Source organism: Rattus norvegicus, chromosome 3 (assembly GCF_021556685.1).
Source record: "Rattus norvegicus strain SHRSP/BbbUtx chromosome 3, alternate assembly SHRSP_T2T, whole genome shotgun sequence".
In the NCBI taxonomy this organism is placed as follows: domain Eukaryota; kingdom Metazoa; phylum Chordata; class Mammalia; order Rodentia; family Muridae; genus Rattus; species Rattus norvegicus.
The window spans coordinates 127,082,109-127,096,777 of NC_141536.1; the positions used below are offsets into that span (position 1 = coordinate 127,082,109).

Sequence of the window (14,669 nt, forward strand, 5' to 3'; positions counted from 1 at the left end):
TAACAAAACCAAGAAATTAAACAAGCACTCCGTCAAAGAGCTGTCAGCATAAGAAGCATGATACTCTCCACAGGCAAGTAATGAGACAAAACTGAATAAAACAATTTTCAAAAAGTCTATGCTTGAACTTTGCTTCGAATTTTTCTCACTATGGTTTACACACTCGAAACATTAAACAATCCAGGTTTAGTACAACAAAAAGGTCAGAATATATTCTAAATTAAGAATAAACATACCATTTTAAAAGCAACAATGAGATTTCAAAAAAAACATGACAATGTCAAAACTTTTTAAATGACAACATTAAGCAAAAATAATCAGTACATATTAACCTGAAAGGAAGGGAGTCAGGTTTGGTGGTATGTATCTATAATTCTAGCACGTGAAACAGATGGGTCACAAATTCAAGGTCAACAGGTACTACAAGTTAGAACCTGGACTATAAATAAATTAATTCAATTCAATTAAAAGCAGCCACTAGAAGGAATGAAGAAGTTCTTGGTATACAGATATGGAAATCTCATAAACATCTGGCTAAAAAAAGTATTTTAAAGCACGTAAATAATCATCTCAGGAGCTTGAGGCCATCTTCATCTATACAATGAGTTCTTGAACCTATATGAGATATGCTCAAAAAAGGAGGGGAAATGTATGCATAAAAACATATGCTGTCTCTGCTCCCAGACCCGGTGAGAGAGAAACCCAACCCCCTGGTCAGGTGGGCACTCCTGAGGCTGCAGAGCGGAAGAGACCACCAACACTGCTCACCCCTGCCCACATCCCTGGCCCAAGAGGAAACTGTATAAGGCCTCTGGGCTCCCGTGGGGGAGGGCCCAGGAGCGGCAGGACCCCGCCGGACCCTGAAGGAAACAGACCGGATAAACAGTTCTCTGCACCCAAATCCCGTGGGAGGGAGAGCTAAACCTTCAGAGAGGCGGACAAGCCTGGGAAACCAGAAGAGACTGCTCCCTGCACACACATCTCGGACGCCAGAGGAAAAAGCCAAAGACCATCTGGAACCCTGGTGCACTGAAGCTCCCGGAAGGGGCGGCACAGGTCTTCCTGGTTGCTGCCGCTGCAGAGAGCCCCTGGGCAGCACCCCACGAGCAAACCTGAGCCTCGGGACCACAGGTAAGACCAAATTTTCTGCTGCAAGAAAGCTGCCTGATGACCTCAAGACACAGGCCCACAGGAACAGCTGAAGACCTGTAGAGAGGAAAAACTACACGCCCGAAAGCAGAACACTCTGTCCCCATAACTGACTGAAAGAGAGGAAAACAGGTCTACAGCACTCCTGACACACAGGCTTATAGGACAGTCTAGCCACTGTCAGAAACAGTGTAACACTAGAACAAAGTAACACTAGAGATAATCTGATGGCGAGAGGCAAGCGCAGGAACCCAAGCAACAGAAACCAAGACTACATGCCATCATCGGAGCCCAATTCTCCCACCAAAACAAACATGGAATATCCAAACACACCAGAAAAGCAAGATCTAGTTTCAAAATCATATTTGATCATGATGCTGGAGGACTTCAAGAAAGACATGAACACACTTAGGGAAGCACAGGAAAACATTAATAAACAAGTAAAAGCCTACAGAGAGGAATCGCAAAAATCCCTGAAAGAATTCCAGGAAAACACAATCAAACAGTTGAAGGAATTAAAAATGGAAATAGAAGCAATCAAGAAAGAACACATGGAAACAACCCTGGATATAGAAAACCAAAAGAAGAGACAAGGAGCTGTAGATACAAGCTTCACCAACAGAATACAAGAGATGGAAGAGAGAATCTCAGGAGCAGAAGATTCCATAGAAATCATTGACTCAACTGTCAAAGATAATGTAAAGCGGAAAAAGCTACTGGTCCAAAACATACAGGAAATCCAGGACTCAATGAGAAGATCAAACCTAAGGATAATAGGTATAGAAGAGAGTGAAGACTCCCAGCTCAAAGGACCAGTAAATATCTTCAACAAAATCATAGAAGAAAACTTCCCTAACCTAAAAAAAGAGATACCCATAGACATACAAGAAGCCTACAGAACTCCAAATAGATTGGACCAGAAAAGAAACACCTCCCGTCACATAATTGTCAAAACACCAAACGCACAAAATAAAGAAAGAATATTAAAAGCAGTAAGGGAAAAAGGTCAAGTAACATATAAAGGGAGACCTATCAGAATCACACCAGACTTCTCGCCAGAAACTATGAAGGCCAGAAGATCCTGGACTGATGTCATACAGACACTAAGAGAACACAAATGCCAGCCCAGGTTACTGTATCCAGCAAAACTCTCAATTAACATTGATGGAGAAACCAAGATATTCCATGACAAAACCAAATTTACACAATATCTTTCTACAAATCCAGCACTACAAAGGATAATAAATGGTAAAGCCCAACATAAGGAGGCAAGCTATACCCTAGAAGAAGCAAGAAACTAATCGTCTTGGCAACAAAACAAAGAGAAGAAAAGCACACAAACATAACCTCACATCCAAATATGAATATAACGGGAAGCAATAATCACTATTCCTTAATATCTCTCAATATCAATGGCCTCAACTCCCCAATAAAAAGACATAGATTAACAAACTGGATACGCAACGAGGACCCTGCATTCTGCTGCCTACAGGAAACACACCTCAGAGACAAAGACAGACACTACCTCAGAGTGAAAGGCTGGAAAACAACTTTCCAAGCAAATGGTCAGAAGAAGCAAGCTGGAGTAGCCATTCTAATATCAAATAAAATCAATTTCCAACTAAAAGTCATCAAAAAAGATAAGGAAGGACACTTCATATTCATCAAAGGAAAAATCCACCAAGATGAACTCTCAATCCTAAATATCTATGCCCCAAATACAAGGGCACCTACATACGTAAAAGAAACCTTACTAAAGCTCAAAACACACATTGCACCTCACACAATAATAGTGGGAGATTTCAACACCCCACTCTCATCAATGGACAGATCATGGAAACAGAAATTAAACAGTGATGTAGACAGACTAAGAGAAGTCATGAGCCAAATGGACTTAACGGATATTTATAGAACATTCTATCCTAAAGCAAAAGGATATACCTTCTTCTCAGCTCCTCATGGTACTTTCTCCAAAATTGACCATATAATTGGTCAAAAAACGGGCCTCAACAGGTACAGAAAGATAGAAATAATCCCATGCGTGCTATCGGACCACCACGGCCTAAAACTGGTCTTCAATAACAATAAGGGAAGAATGCCCACATATACGTGGAAATTGAACAATGCTCTACTCAATGATAACCTGGTCAAGGAAGAAATAAAGAAAGAAATTAAAAACTTTTTAGAATTTAATGAAAATGAAGATACAACATACTCAAACTTATGGGACACAATGAAAGCTGTGCTAAGAGGAAAACTCATAGCGCTGAGTGCCTGCAGAAAGAAACAGGAAAGAGCATATGTCAGCAGCTTGACAGCACACCTAAAAGCTCTAGAACAAAAAGAAGCAAATACACCCAGGAGGAGTAGAAGGCAGGAAATAATCAAACTCAGAGCTGAAATCAACCAAGTAGAAACAAAAAGGACCATAGAAAGAATCAACAGAACCAAAAGTTGGTTCTTTGAGAAAATCAACAAGATAGATAAACCCTTAGCCAGACTAACGAGAGGACACAGAGAGTGTGTCCAAATTAACAAAATCAGAAATGAAAAGGGAGACATAACTACAGATTCAGAGGAAATTCAAAAAATCATCAGATCTTACTATAAAAACCTATATTCAACAAAATTTGAAAATCTTCAGGAAATGGACAATTTCCTAGACAGATACCAGGTATCGAAGTTAAATCAGGAACAGATAAACCAGTTAAACAACCCCATAACTCCTAAGGAAATAGAAGCAGTCATTAAAGGTCTCCCAACCAAAAAGAGCCCAGGTCCAGACGGGTTTAGTGCAGAATTCTATCAGACCTTCATAGAAGACCTCATACCAATATTATCCAAACTATTCCACAAAATTGAAACAGATGGAGCCCTACCGAATTCCTTCTACGAAGCCACAATTACTCTTATACCTAAACCACACAAAGACACAACAAAGAAAGAGAACTTCAGACCAATTTCCCTTATGAATATCGACGCAAAAATACTCAATAAAATTCTGGCAAACCGAATTCAAGAGCACATCAAAACAATCATCCATCATGATCAAGTAGGCTTCATCCCAGGCATGCAGGGATGGTTTAATATACGGAAAACCATCAACGTGATCCATTATATAAACAAACTGAAAGAACAGAACCACATGATCATTTCATTAGATGCAGAGAAAGCATTTGACAAAATTCAACACCCCTTCATGATAAAAGTCCTGGAAAGAATAGGAATTCAAGGCCCATACCTAAACATAGTAAAAGCCATATACAGCAAACCAGTTGCTAACATTAAACTAAATGGAGAGAAACTTGAAGCAATCCCACTAAAATCAGGGACTAGACAAGGCTGCCCACTCTCTCCCTACTTATTCAATATAGTTCTTGAAGTTCTAGCCAGAGCAATCAGACAACAAAAGGAGATCAAAGGGATACAGATCGGAAAAGAAGAGGTCAAAATATCACTATTTGCAGATGACATGATAGTATATTTAAGTGATCCCAAAAGTTCCACCAGAGAACTACTAAAGCTGATAAACAACTTCAGCAAAGTGGCTGGGTATAAAATTAACTCAAATAAATCAGTTGCCTTCCTCTATACAAAAGAGAAACAAGCCGAGAAAGAAATTAGGGAAACGACACCCTTCATAATAGACCCAAATAATATAAAGTACCTCGGTGTGACTTTAACCAAGCAAGTAAAAGATCTGTACAATAAGAACTTCAAGACACTGAGGAAAGAAATTGAAGAAGACCTCAGAAGATGGAAAGATCTCCCATGCTCATGGATTGGCAGGATTAATATAGTAAAAATGGCCATTTTACCAAAAGCAATCTACAGATTCAACGCAATCCCCATCAAAATACCACTCCAATTCTTCAAAGAGTTAGACAGAACAATTTGCAAATTCATCTGGAATAACAAAAAACCCAGGATAGCTAAAGCTATCCTCAACAATAAAAGGACTTCAGGGGGAATCACTATCCCTGAACTCAAGCAGTATTACAGAGCAATAGTGATAAAAACTGCATGGTATTGGTACAGAGACAGACAGATAGACCAATGGAATAGAATTGAAGACCCAGAAATGAACCCACACACCTACGGTCACTTGATTTTTGACAAAGGAGCCAAAACCATCAAATGGAAAAAAGATAGCATTTTCAGCAAATGGTGCTGGTTCAACTGGAGGGCAACATGTAGAAGAATGCAGATCGATCCATGCTTATCACCCTGTACAAAGCTTAAGTCCAAGTGGATCAAGGACCTCCACATCAAACCAGACACACTCAAACTAATAGAAGAAAAACTAGGGAAGCATCTGGAACACATGGGCACTGGAAAAAATTTCCTGAACAAAACACCAATGGCTTATGCTCTAAGATCAAGAATCGACAAATGGGATCTCATAAAACTGCAAAGCTTCTGTAAGGCAAAGGACACTGTGGTTAGGACAAAACGGCAACCAACAGATTGGGAAAAGATCTTTACCAATCCTACAACAGATAGAGGCCTTATATCCAAAATATACAAAGAACTCAAGAAGTTAGACCGCAGGGAAACAAATAACCCTATTAAAAAATGGGGTTCAGAGCTAAACAAAGAATTCACAGCTGAGGAATGCCGAATGGCTGAGAAACACCTAAAGAAATGTTCAACATCTTTAGTCATAAGGGAAATGCAAATCAAAACAACCCTGAGATTTCACCTCACACCAGTGAGAATGGCTAAGATCAAAAACTCAGGTGACAGCAGATGCTGGCAAGGATGTGGAGAAAGAGGAACACTCCTCCATTGTTGGTGGGATTGCAGACTGGTAAACCCATTCTGGAAATCAGTCTGGAGGTTCCTCAGAAAATTGGACATTGAACTGCCTGAGGATCCAGCTATACCTCTCTTGGGCATATACCCAAAAGATGCCTCAACATATAAAAGAGACACGTGCTCCACTATGTTCATCGCAGCCTTATTTATAATAGCCAGAAACTGGAAAGAACCCAGATGCCCTTCAACAGAGGAATGGATACAGAAAATGTGGTACATCTACACAATGGAATATTACTCAGCTATCAAAAACAACGAGTTTATGAAATTCGTAGGCAAATGGTTGGAACTGGAAAATATCATCCTGAGTGAGCTAACCCACTCACAGAAAGACATACATGGTATGCACTCATTGATAAGTGGCTATTAGCCCAAATGCTTGAATTACCCTAGATCCCTAGAACAAACGAAACTCAAGACGGATGACCAAAATGTGAATGCTTCACTCCTTCTTTAAATGAGGAAAAAGAATACCCTTGGCAGGGAAGGGAGAGGCAAAGATTAAAACAGAGACTGAACGAACACCCATTCAGAGCCTGCCCCACATGTGGCCCATACATATACAGCCACCCAATTAGACAAGATGGATGAAGCAAAGAAGTGCAGACCGACAGGAGCCGGATGTAGATCGCTCCTGAGAGACACAGCCAGAATACAGCAAATATAGTGGCGAATGCCAGCAGCAAACCACTGAACTGAGAATAGGTCCCCTATTGAAGGAATCAGAGAAAGAACTGGAAGAGCTTGAAGGGACTCGAGACCCCAAAAGTACAACAATGCCAAGCAACCAGAGCTTCCAGGGACTAAGCCACTACCTAAAGACTATACATGGACTGACCCTGGACTCTGACCCCATAGGTAGCAATGAATATCCTAGTAAGAGCACCAGTGGAAGGGGAAGCCCTGGGTCCTGCTAAGACTGAACCCCCAGTGAACTAGTCTATGGGGGGAGGGCGGCAATGGGGGGAGGGTTGGGAGGGGAACACCCATAAGGAAGGGGAGGGGGGAGGGGGATGTTTGCCCGGAAACCGGGAAAGGGAATAACACTCGAAATGTATATAAGAAATACTCAAGTTAATAAAAAAAAAAATAAAAATAAAAAATAAAAAAATGCTGTAATGTAAAAAAATAAATAAATCTGTTTTTCCTCCTGGCCACTTAGTTCCCAAAATAACAACTCTAAGACTAACACATGGCCACAGCTTTGGTTCATTCCCTGACTAGCTTGTCAATTATTTAACCCATTCAAACCATTCTAAGTCTACCCCTACTTCCCTCTCCTGACCCACTTCTTCCTTAGTGTCTCCTCAGCATCTCAGTAGACTCTCCACATCTCTCCTGGGTCTCCTTTTATTCTCCCACTATTTCCCAGAATCCTCCCCTGCCAGTCTCACACCTTCTATTTCCTGCCTCAGCCCAGAGGGTGTTTTATTGACAGGTGTTGCTTATAAGAGACTCCCCCTACACTGTAACAAAGGAAATGCCATATTCTGGATTTACATTGATTCCTAAGTGACATTTTAATAATCCTACCTCAGAAAAGAATATAGGTAAAGCATGGTCAAAGACTCCTAAAGGAGCTATTTCTATTTCACCTTCCTGAATCATGAATTTATGGAAAATATAGGTAGGTGAATAAGAAAAGAAAGCATCGAGGTATTTGATTTCTGCCAATCAGACAGGGTAGGGGCATGACATTAGATTAACACTAAATACCCTGCAATATGTCTGTCTTACTTGTCACTGTTATTACTAATCATTACTTGAAACTTGCTGCACACTTACACCAAACGTTAGCTCAGGGAAAATCTCGATTGCTTCAGCTGAATTCTGAAGCAACACCCAAAATGAAATGTTCTCAATGAACAGGCATGCACAAGTACTAAAGTTCTACGCAATGAGAATTAAGTACATTGGACTGCTAAGCTTGCATATCTAAGGCCCATGATTTGACCTAGCCCCACTAAAAATCACAAACTATTTTAAATACCTTAAAGAATTCTATAGCTCATTTCATACTGCCTTCATTTCTGAATAATGTATTTAAATATGAACATTTCACAACTTCTTACCAGTAATAATATTAAAATTCATTGTGATTATTATTTCTCAGCACTAGCAACTTTCTCATTCTCTGCAAAATCTTCTGAGAGAATTAATGAGTACACAGGTGCTGAAAAGACAGCTGAGTGGTACATTGTGAGTGCCTGTGCCTAACAGGTACAACCTCCTAGAATGGATATACAAAGCAAGATGGCTCAGCCAATTAAAAAGCATTTGTCATGGAAGCCTGGTGACTTGAGTTCCAAACTCAGAGAACCAACTCCCAAAAGTTGGCTCTTACCTCCACACATGTGCTATGGCACGGACACACACAATGGTTTTAAGTTTGCTTGTTTTATTAAAAAGGATTAGGAGTGTTATCATATGCCCCAAGCTGGACATGGTAGCACATGTCTATAATCCTAGCACTTGAGAAACTAGGGAAGAATGAAGAATCAATGCTAGCCTTGGCTGTACACAGTGACTGTCTCAAAACCAAAACAACAACAACAAAGAGTATTAGAGTATATAGCAAATTCTACTAACAGCGATACATCCTGAAAACTAAAATCATTTACAAACATACTTCATCTGAACAAGGTTGCCTAAGATACAAGTTCTTGCTTCCCATAAACTATACTTCTTAATCTCCTACTTACACTCCTTGACTGACTCCCTGCTCTTCATGGCAAGCGTGCCAACCTACAGTGCTTCTTCGTGAGGCCTCTAGGCCTCTTTTCAACATCTCCAGAACTGTCCTTTCTGCCAATCTTTCAAAAACAATCCTCTTAGCAAATCACATGATTTTTTTTTTAGCTTTTTTATGTTCTGACTTGAAATAAAATTATAGCTAGAGTGAAATAAAATTATAACTTGGAGTTCAGTCTTGGTGTTCCTTACTGACTTACAAAAATGAGTTCATTTTCTCACTAAAGCCTAGGTCTTTGCACATTATTTTTCATAACTATATAATCCTCTTCTAACACACCTCACAGTCATTTCAGACTGCACCAAAATCCTATCGGTTTCTTCCTCAAGTAATTAACTTCTTTTTCCTCTACCCCTGTTTAGCCCAAATACCTCTTAGCATAAACATTACGCAGCATCTGCACTTTTCTTCATGAATACAAGCTATCATAGAGCAGCCATTTACAAAAGACTGCTACAGTAAATCTCACAAAGGACAATACTGAGCAAAACAAGTCAGAAACAGACAATAAACAAGAGGAAACACAATCTGAACATCCAATATTGAAGAATATTCAAAAAAGAGTAAAGTTTATAACTAACACTACGCTAGTACCCAAAGCTGACTGTAGCTGTTTTGAAAGAAATCTTTAAGTAGGGAAAACCTGGAAATACACAATACTGTAAATACCACGTTTGCAGCTACTGTATATTCGAACTATAGGTTATACAAACACAAGTTAACAGCATCATAGACACACCTTAAGGAGAACTGAGAAATCCTGGTCTCTAATACCTTCACGTTTGAACTTGTTTTATTGAGTAGTGTCCATTGAAGAGACTTTTTTATCTGATCATTTCTGAGACCAAGATGAATGCTAATTCACTAATCATCAAAACCAAAAGGGAAACTCAAAACATTATTTCTTTTTTACTTCAGGGATTTTCTGGGTACTAATTTAGCATCTAAACTTTGACCTTGGGCCTCTCAAATCTGTATGTGTATATACATACTTTTTTCCTAGCACATGTCATAATAATTGTTTTTAATTAAACAATTTAGAAAAGTATCATATGTCCTATTTAATGTTTCCAAAACAGTGTAGGAAGAAGATCATCAAGCAATCATCTATCTCACAACAAAATATTTCTGTACTGGAGAAACCTAGCCCCAAGCTACTGCCATTGGTAATACAGTCATGCTGTTCTGGAGCCACAGGACCGGAATCCTTAAGGAGGGCACTGCGGAGGATCACTGCACACTCAGGCCAGCTTGGCATCCATACTGGGTTTCAGCCCACCCAGGGATACAAGGTGAAAAGCTATCCCATTTTAGAAAATGAACCAGAATTTTGTGGGTTTGGTATCATGACATTGAGGGTTTCATGCTTCATTAAAAGAGTTCCAGAACAAATGTATATTCATCTTTGATCTGTAATTCTACTCCTAGAAACACTTTCTACCTAAATTTTAAATACAGAAAAAGCTTAGTCTTTCTTTGGTCGATTTGGGTTGCTGGTTATGAATTGTTTTGTTTTGCTTCATTTTGTGAGACAGGGTCTCATGTAGCCCAGGCCGACCTCAAACTCCTGATCATCCTCCCCCCATTTCCCAAGTTCTAGGCCTGCCAGCATGTGCTAGCACTCCTGGCTAGTGTTACATCTTTTATGCTATGCCTAATATAGAATACAGAATTTTAAACACATGTGCCACCTAAGAATTCAACAGAAAGTAATGGGTTATACAGTAACATTATTTACGGTCAATTGATTTTCAAGATGGATGCCTAAGGGGAGGGCGTGGAGGGGCAGAGGACATACTCCTTTAATCCCAGCACCCAGGAGGCAGAGGCAGGCAGATCTCTGTGAGGGAGTTCCAGGACAGCCAAGACTACATGGAGAAACCCTAACCTGAAAAACAAAAACAAAGATAAACAAAACAAAACAAGATGGATGCCCAGGCCAGTGGGGGGGGGGGGGTGTCAACAAAGGTGGTTCAAATTAGAGAAGGCAAAGTAAAGCCATACTCTTCCCTGCTCCTACACTGAATCCAGTACATCAAAACTGTAAAATCTCTTAGAGTAACCCAAAATTATACATGGATAAATATTTCTGACTCAATTTGGCAATCTTGTTGTTGTTGTTGTTATTGTTGTGGGGTGGTAGTTGTTTGCTTGATGGCTTGCCAGTTGAGTTTTTGGAGACAGGGTCTATTTGAGATAAAAATCCCTGTATTAGGTGGCTCCCGCTATCCTGGAAACTGCTCAGAGATCCACTTTCTTCTGCCTTCTGAGTTCTGAGATTTAAGGCATGTGCCACTACACCCAGCTTCACAAATGGTTTCTTAAGTCAAAAGTTTGAGACAAGACTGGTCTACAGAGTGAATTTCCAGGCCATAGTAAGACCCATCTCAAAAAAGACACCTAGGGGCTGGAGAGATGGCTTAGTAATTAGGAGCACTCACTGGCTACTCTAGATTCCCAGCACCCACGTGGCAGATCACAGTCATCTTTTAAGTCCTATCCCAGGGGAGCTGATGCCATCTCCTGGCCTCTGATGTTAACAGGCAGGATCATGGTACATAGACGTATATGCAGGCAAAACATGAATCCACATAAAATACATTTTAAAATATCTACTCAAACTTAAATATTTCTCCAAAACTATATAATGACTGATAAGGACAAAGAAAGATGTTTAAGATTATTGACCATATTATTTGTCTAGTACCACTATAAGATGCATATAATCAAAACAGGAGTAGAGATGAAGACCTTCCTAACTTGTGGGATTCAATGTGCTGTAGTCATTCTGGAAAGTATATGCTCAGTGCTCCAAACCTAAATGTTCCACTTCTAAGTACATAATAATAATAATATATATATATACAAACTAAAAACAAATATCCACAAAAAAGTCACAAATATGATGTGTGCAGAATTACTCCAAAAACCCTAAAGGACAAAACAATCCAACGCTACAATTGCATAGCCATAAAAATGAATGGATGAGGTATCTCCATTAGTAGTAAGATGCTTACCCAGCCTGTGTACAGTCCATCCCCAGAATTACCCAGGGGAAAATAAATAAATACAAAGGAATGAGATATTGTTACATAGCCATGGACAAATCTTGAAAATAAGTTAACTGAAAGAAGCTAGATACAAAAGGACAACTGTTACATGGTTCCATTTGCCTAAAATGTACAAAACAGAAAGATATACATTAAACCACGGATCAGAAGCTGGACAGAAGCTGAAGGAGGGGTAACTGTTTTGGGCACAAGTTTCTGGAGAAAGTGATTTTAAAAAAGGGTCTGGAACTAGACAGCAATGACATATATATAACTTTTGAACACTTAAAAGGAGAGAGGGGGAGAAAGAAGCTTACAATTTAAAAGGGTTTGGTACTGCGCTGATTACAACAGCCAGGGCTGGAAAGACAGCTCGGCTGGAAAGACAGCTCGGCAGTAAAGAGTACATGCTTCTCTTGCAGAGGACCGAAGTCCGTTCCTAGCACCACACACTGACTTACATCATCCATCCTTGATTCTAGTTCCATATGCCCTCTACTGGCCTGCACAGATATGCACGTGGTATACAGACATAATGCAAGCACTCATACACATAAACTAAAGTAACCCTTAAAAAAGCATAATCAATCTATCCGAGCAATGAATGTAATATACACAAAACTGCAATTTTTAGTTTTAACCACATTATACACGTACATTTGTAGGTGATATCTTAAAGCACCTAAGAAATTATAAAGAACAAAACCCTCTGTGGCGTCAACTATGTTAATCTCTATTTCTACAATTTCCAAACATTTTCTAATAACCACTGCTCTGTTTCTAATAACCAAACGCCCGAGTGTGTAAGTTAAACTTTCTTAGCTTGTTATTCAAAGAAAGATCTTACTCCCATGGCCCCAAATAAACCTTCCCTTCCTCTCTCCTCAGCATAATTAACTTGAACTCGGAGGTATCACTATGTCCTCTACTTCAAAACACCTCCAGTTGCTTCATCTACTCAGTCCTAGCCTCCTCTGCCTCTACATTGGATGCTAATGTCCACCGGGACTTAACCCGGCCTCTAATACACTCAGGGAAGCTCTGACCCCACCGCGACAATTCTCTGTGACACATCCCGGAGCCGCTGCGGACCTGGGGGGCGGGAGTTCCCTGTAGCCTGGGACTGAACAGCGCGCGAAGCGCTACGAGAACTCCACAGCCAAGGAAACTGGCGGGCCCACGCGTGACCGCGATTCAGGACCCGGGAATCCGTGGACCCCTGCGCCCGGCTAGGCAGGCGGCGCCATACGCGCCGTCCCGTGCGGTGAGGAGAGGACGCCACGCGGGCCTGCGGGACCATACGGAGACCGAGGCTAGGCAGCGGCGACGCGGACAGCGTGAGAACGAGGGACACTCACCCGCGTCAGCGCAGAGCACTCATTACACAGGAAGTAGTCGCTCGCCCGTTGCCAGGGTGAGGAAGCGGGAGTGGCGTAAAGCCTTTTCATTGGTTGACGTGCACAAGTGGCCGGAAGTAGACGCCCCGCGAGGCTGTGCCTTAGTCGCCGGCTGTAGCCGCTCGTTAAGTGTCAGAGCGGTGTCACATGGCGCTATCTCTGGCCTCTGATATTTAGAGATTTATTTGTTGGTATATTAGAGGTTTGTTTGTTGTGATAGCTGTGCAGTCACCGTTACCCACCTTGTTTTTACTGTGCTCGGTAATTAGCTTTCAGGATATGTCTACCTCTTAACCCACGTGGTTGGCTAACTAGCGCTGTGGCAAGTTATGAAAATAGTAGCCATCATTGCTGAAGAACCCTTCCCTCATCCTTGTAGTCTTGATTCCGATAGAAAACTAGGATCCAACATAGGTTGTGTATAGTGGGAGTCAGCCGTACCCTAGAAAAAGGAAAATGTGGTTAGCTTTTAACTGTCCAAGGTCAAAGACCAGTAGCAATCTCATAAAGTTTCCTTATAACTAGTATCATAAACCGTTTGACAACCTGTTTGGAGGGAGTAGATACTGGAAAGAACAGTGCAGGTTAAGTATCAGTCATCTGAAATACTTGGGCTGAGAAGTATTTGGGATTTTTTTTTTCTTCTAATTCTGAAATTGCTTATACATAAGTCCTGGGTGGTAGGTTGTTTCTCCGCCGGTGAAATGAGCCAATTTAAGCCACATTAGATTATATTAAAGGCAGAATGTGGGAAGCTGCTTTGGGGGGGGGGGGTGTCACTGACCCCAAGGATTGAAGCCAATGGAGCCATAGAGGTGGGAAAAGAGAAGGAGAGCAAGAGACCAAAATATCTGGATTATAGAGGGAAGAGCCTCTGGGGGAAAGGGCAGTTCAGCCCCCGGGCTGGAAAGTTCAGGGTTGGGACTGAGGGATGTTGGGAGAACCTGGAGATCAAGTCTGCTTTGGTATGTAAAACATGTGCCTCAGTCCCTTGTCCCTGGTCCAAAACCAAGCACTGGGAATAGGACTTCAGTTGCAAAATTACTCAGTTGTATTTCATGCAGACCTTATACACAGAGCCGGTAGGTAATTTTGTAACTCATTTTTTAAAATAGTTGTATGCATAGTGTGAGAGCAGTTAAAGTTTGGGACTTTTAAATTAGAGGTGTTTCAGCATGTATTTTTTTTCCTGTGAGGTCTCAGATCAACAGTGTAGGATCACCTAAGCCCTTACTTAAGAATGCAAATTCTTAAGAATCCACCTAAGTCAACCTTCGTTGTTGTCTTGTTTTGTCTTGTTGGGTTTTTGTTTTGTTGTGTTTGTTTGTTTTCCAAGACAAGGTTTCTCTGCAACAGCCCTAGCTGTCCTGGAACTCACTTTGTAGACCAGGCTGGCCTCAAACTCAGAGATCGCCTATCTCTCTGCCTCCCACGCGCTGGCTGGGATTAAAGCCATGCTGGTCTTGAAACAAGCCCTTTGGGTGACAGTGATGCAACCAAAGC

The 14,669-nt window shown here is 41.0% G+C and overlaps 1 protein-coding gene across 25 annotated transcripts in view; it reads right to left on the reverse strand.

Moving 5' to 3' along the window:
* Tasp1 (taspase 1) overlaps positions 1-13,155 on the reverse strand; it is a 237,062-nt gene extending 223,907 nt beyond the window's left edge. For 17 of the 25 annotated variants that reach the window (XR_015682984.1, XR_015682983.1, XR_015682982.1 and 14 more), the window contains exon 1: positions 13,128-13,155. The gene's annotated coding sequence lies outside the window, so the exon portion shown is untranslated. Of the gene's footprint in view, positions 1-12,861 lie in introns of all 25 variants that reach the window. The other 8 variants (XR_015682985.1, XR_015682981.1, XR_015682986.1 and 5 more) reach the window with 1 other exon arrangement.
* Positions 13,156-14,669: the final 1,514 nt, after the last annotated feature.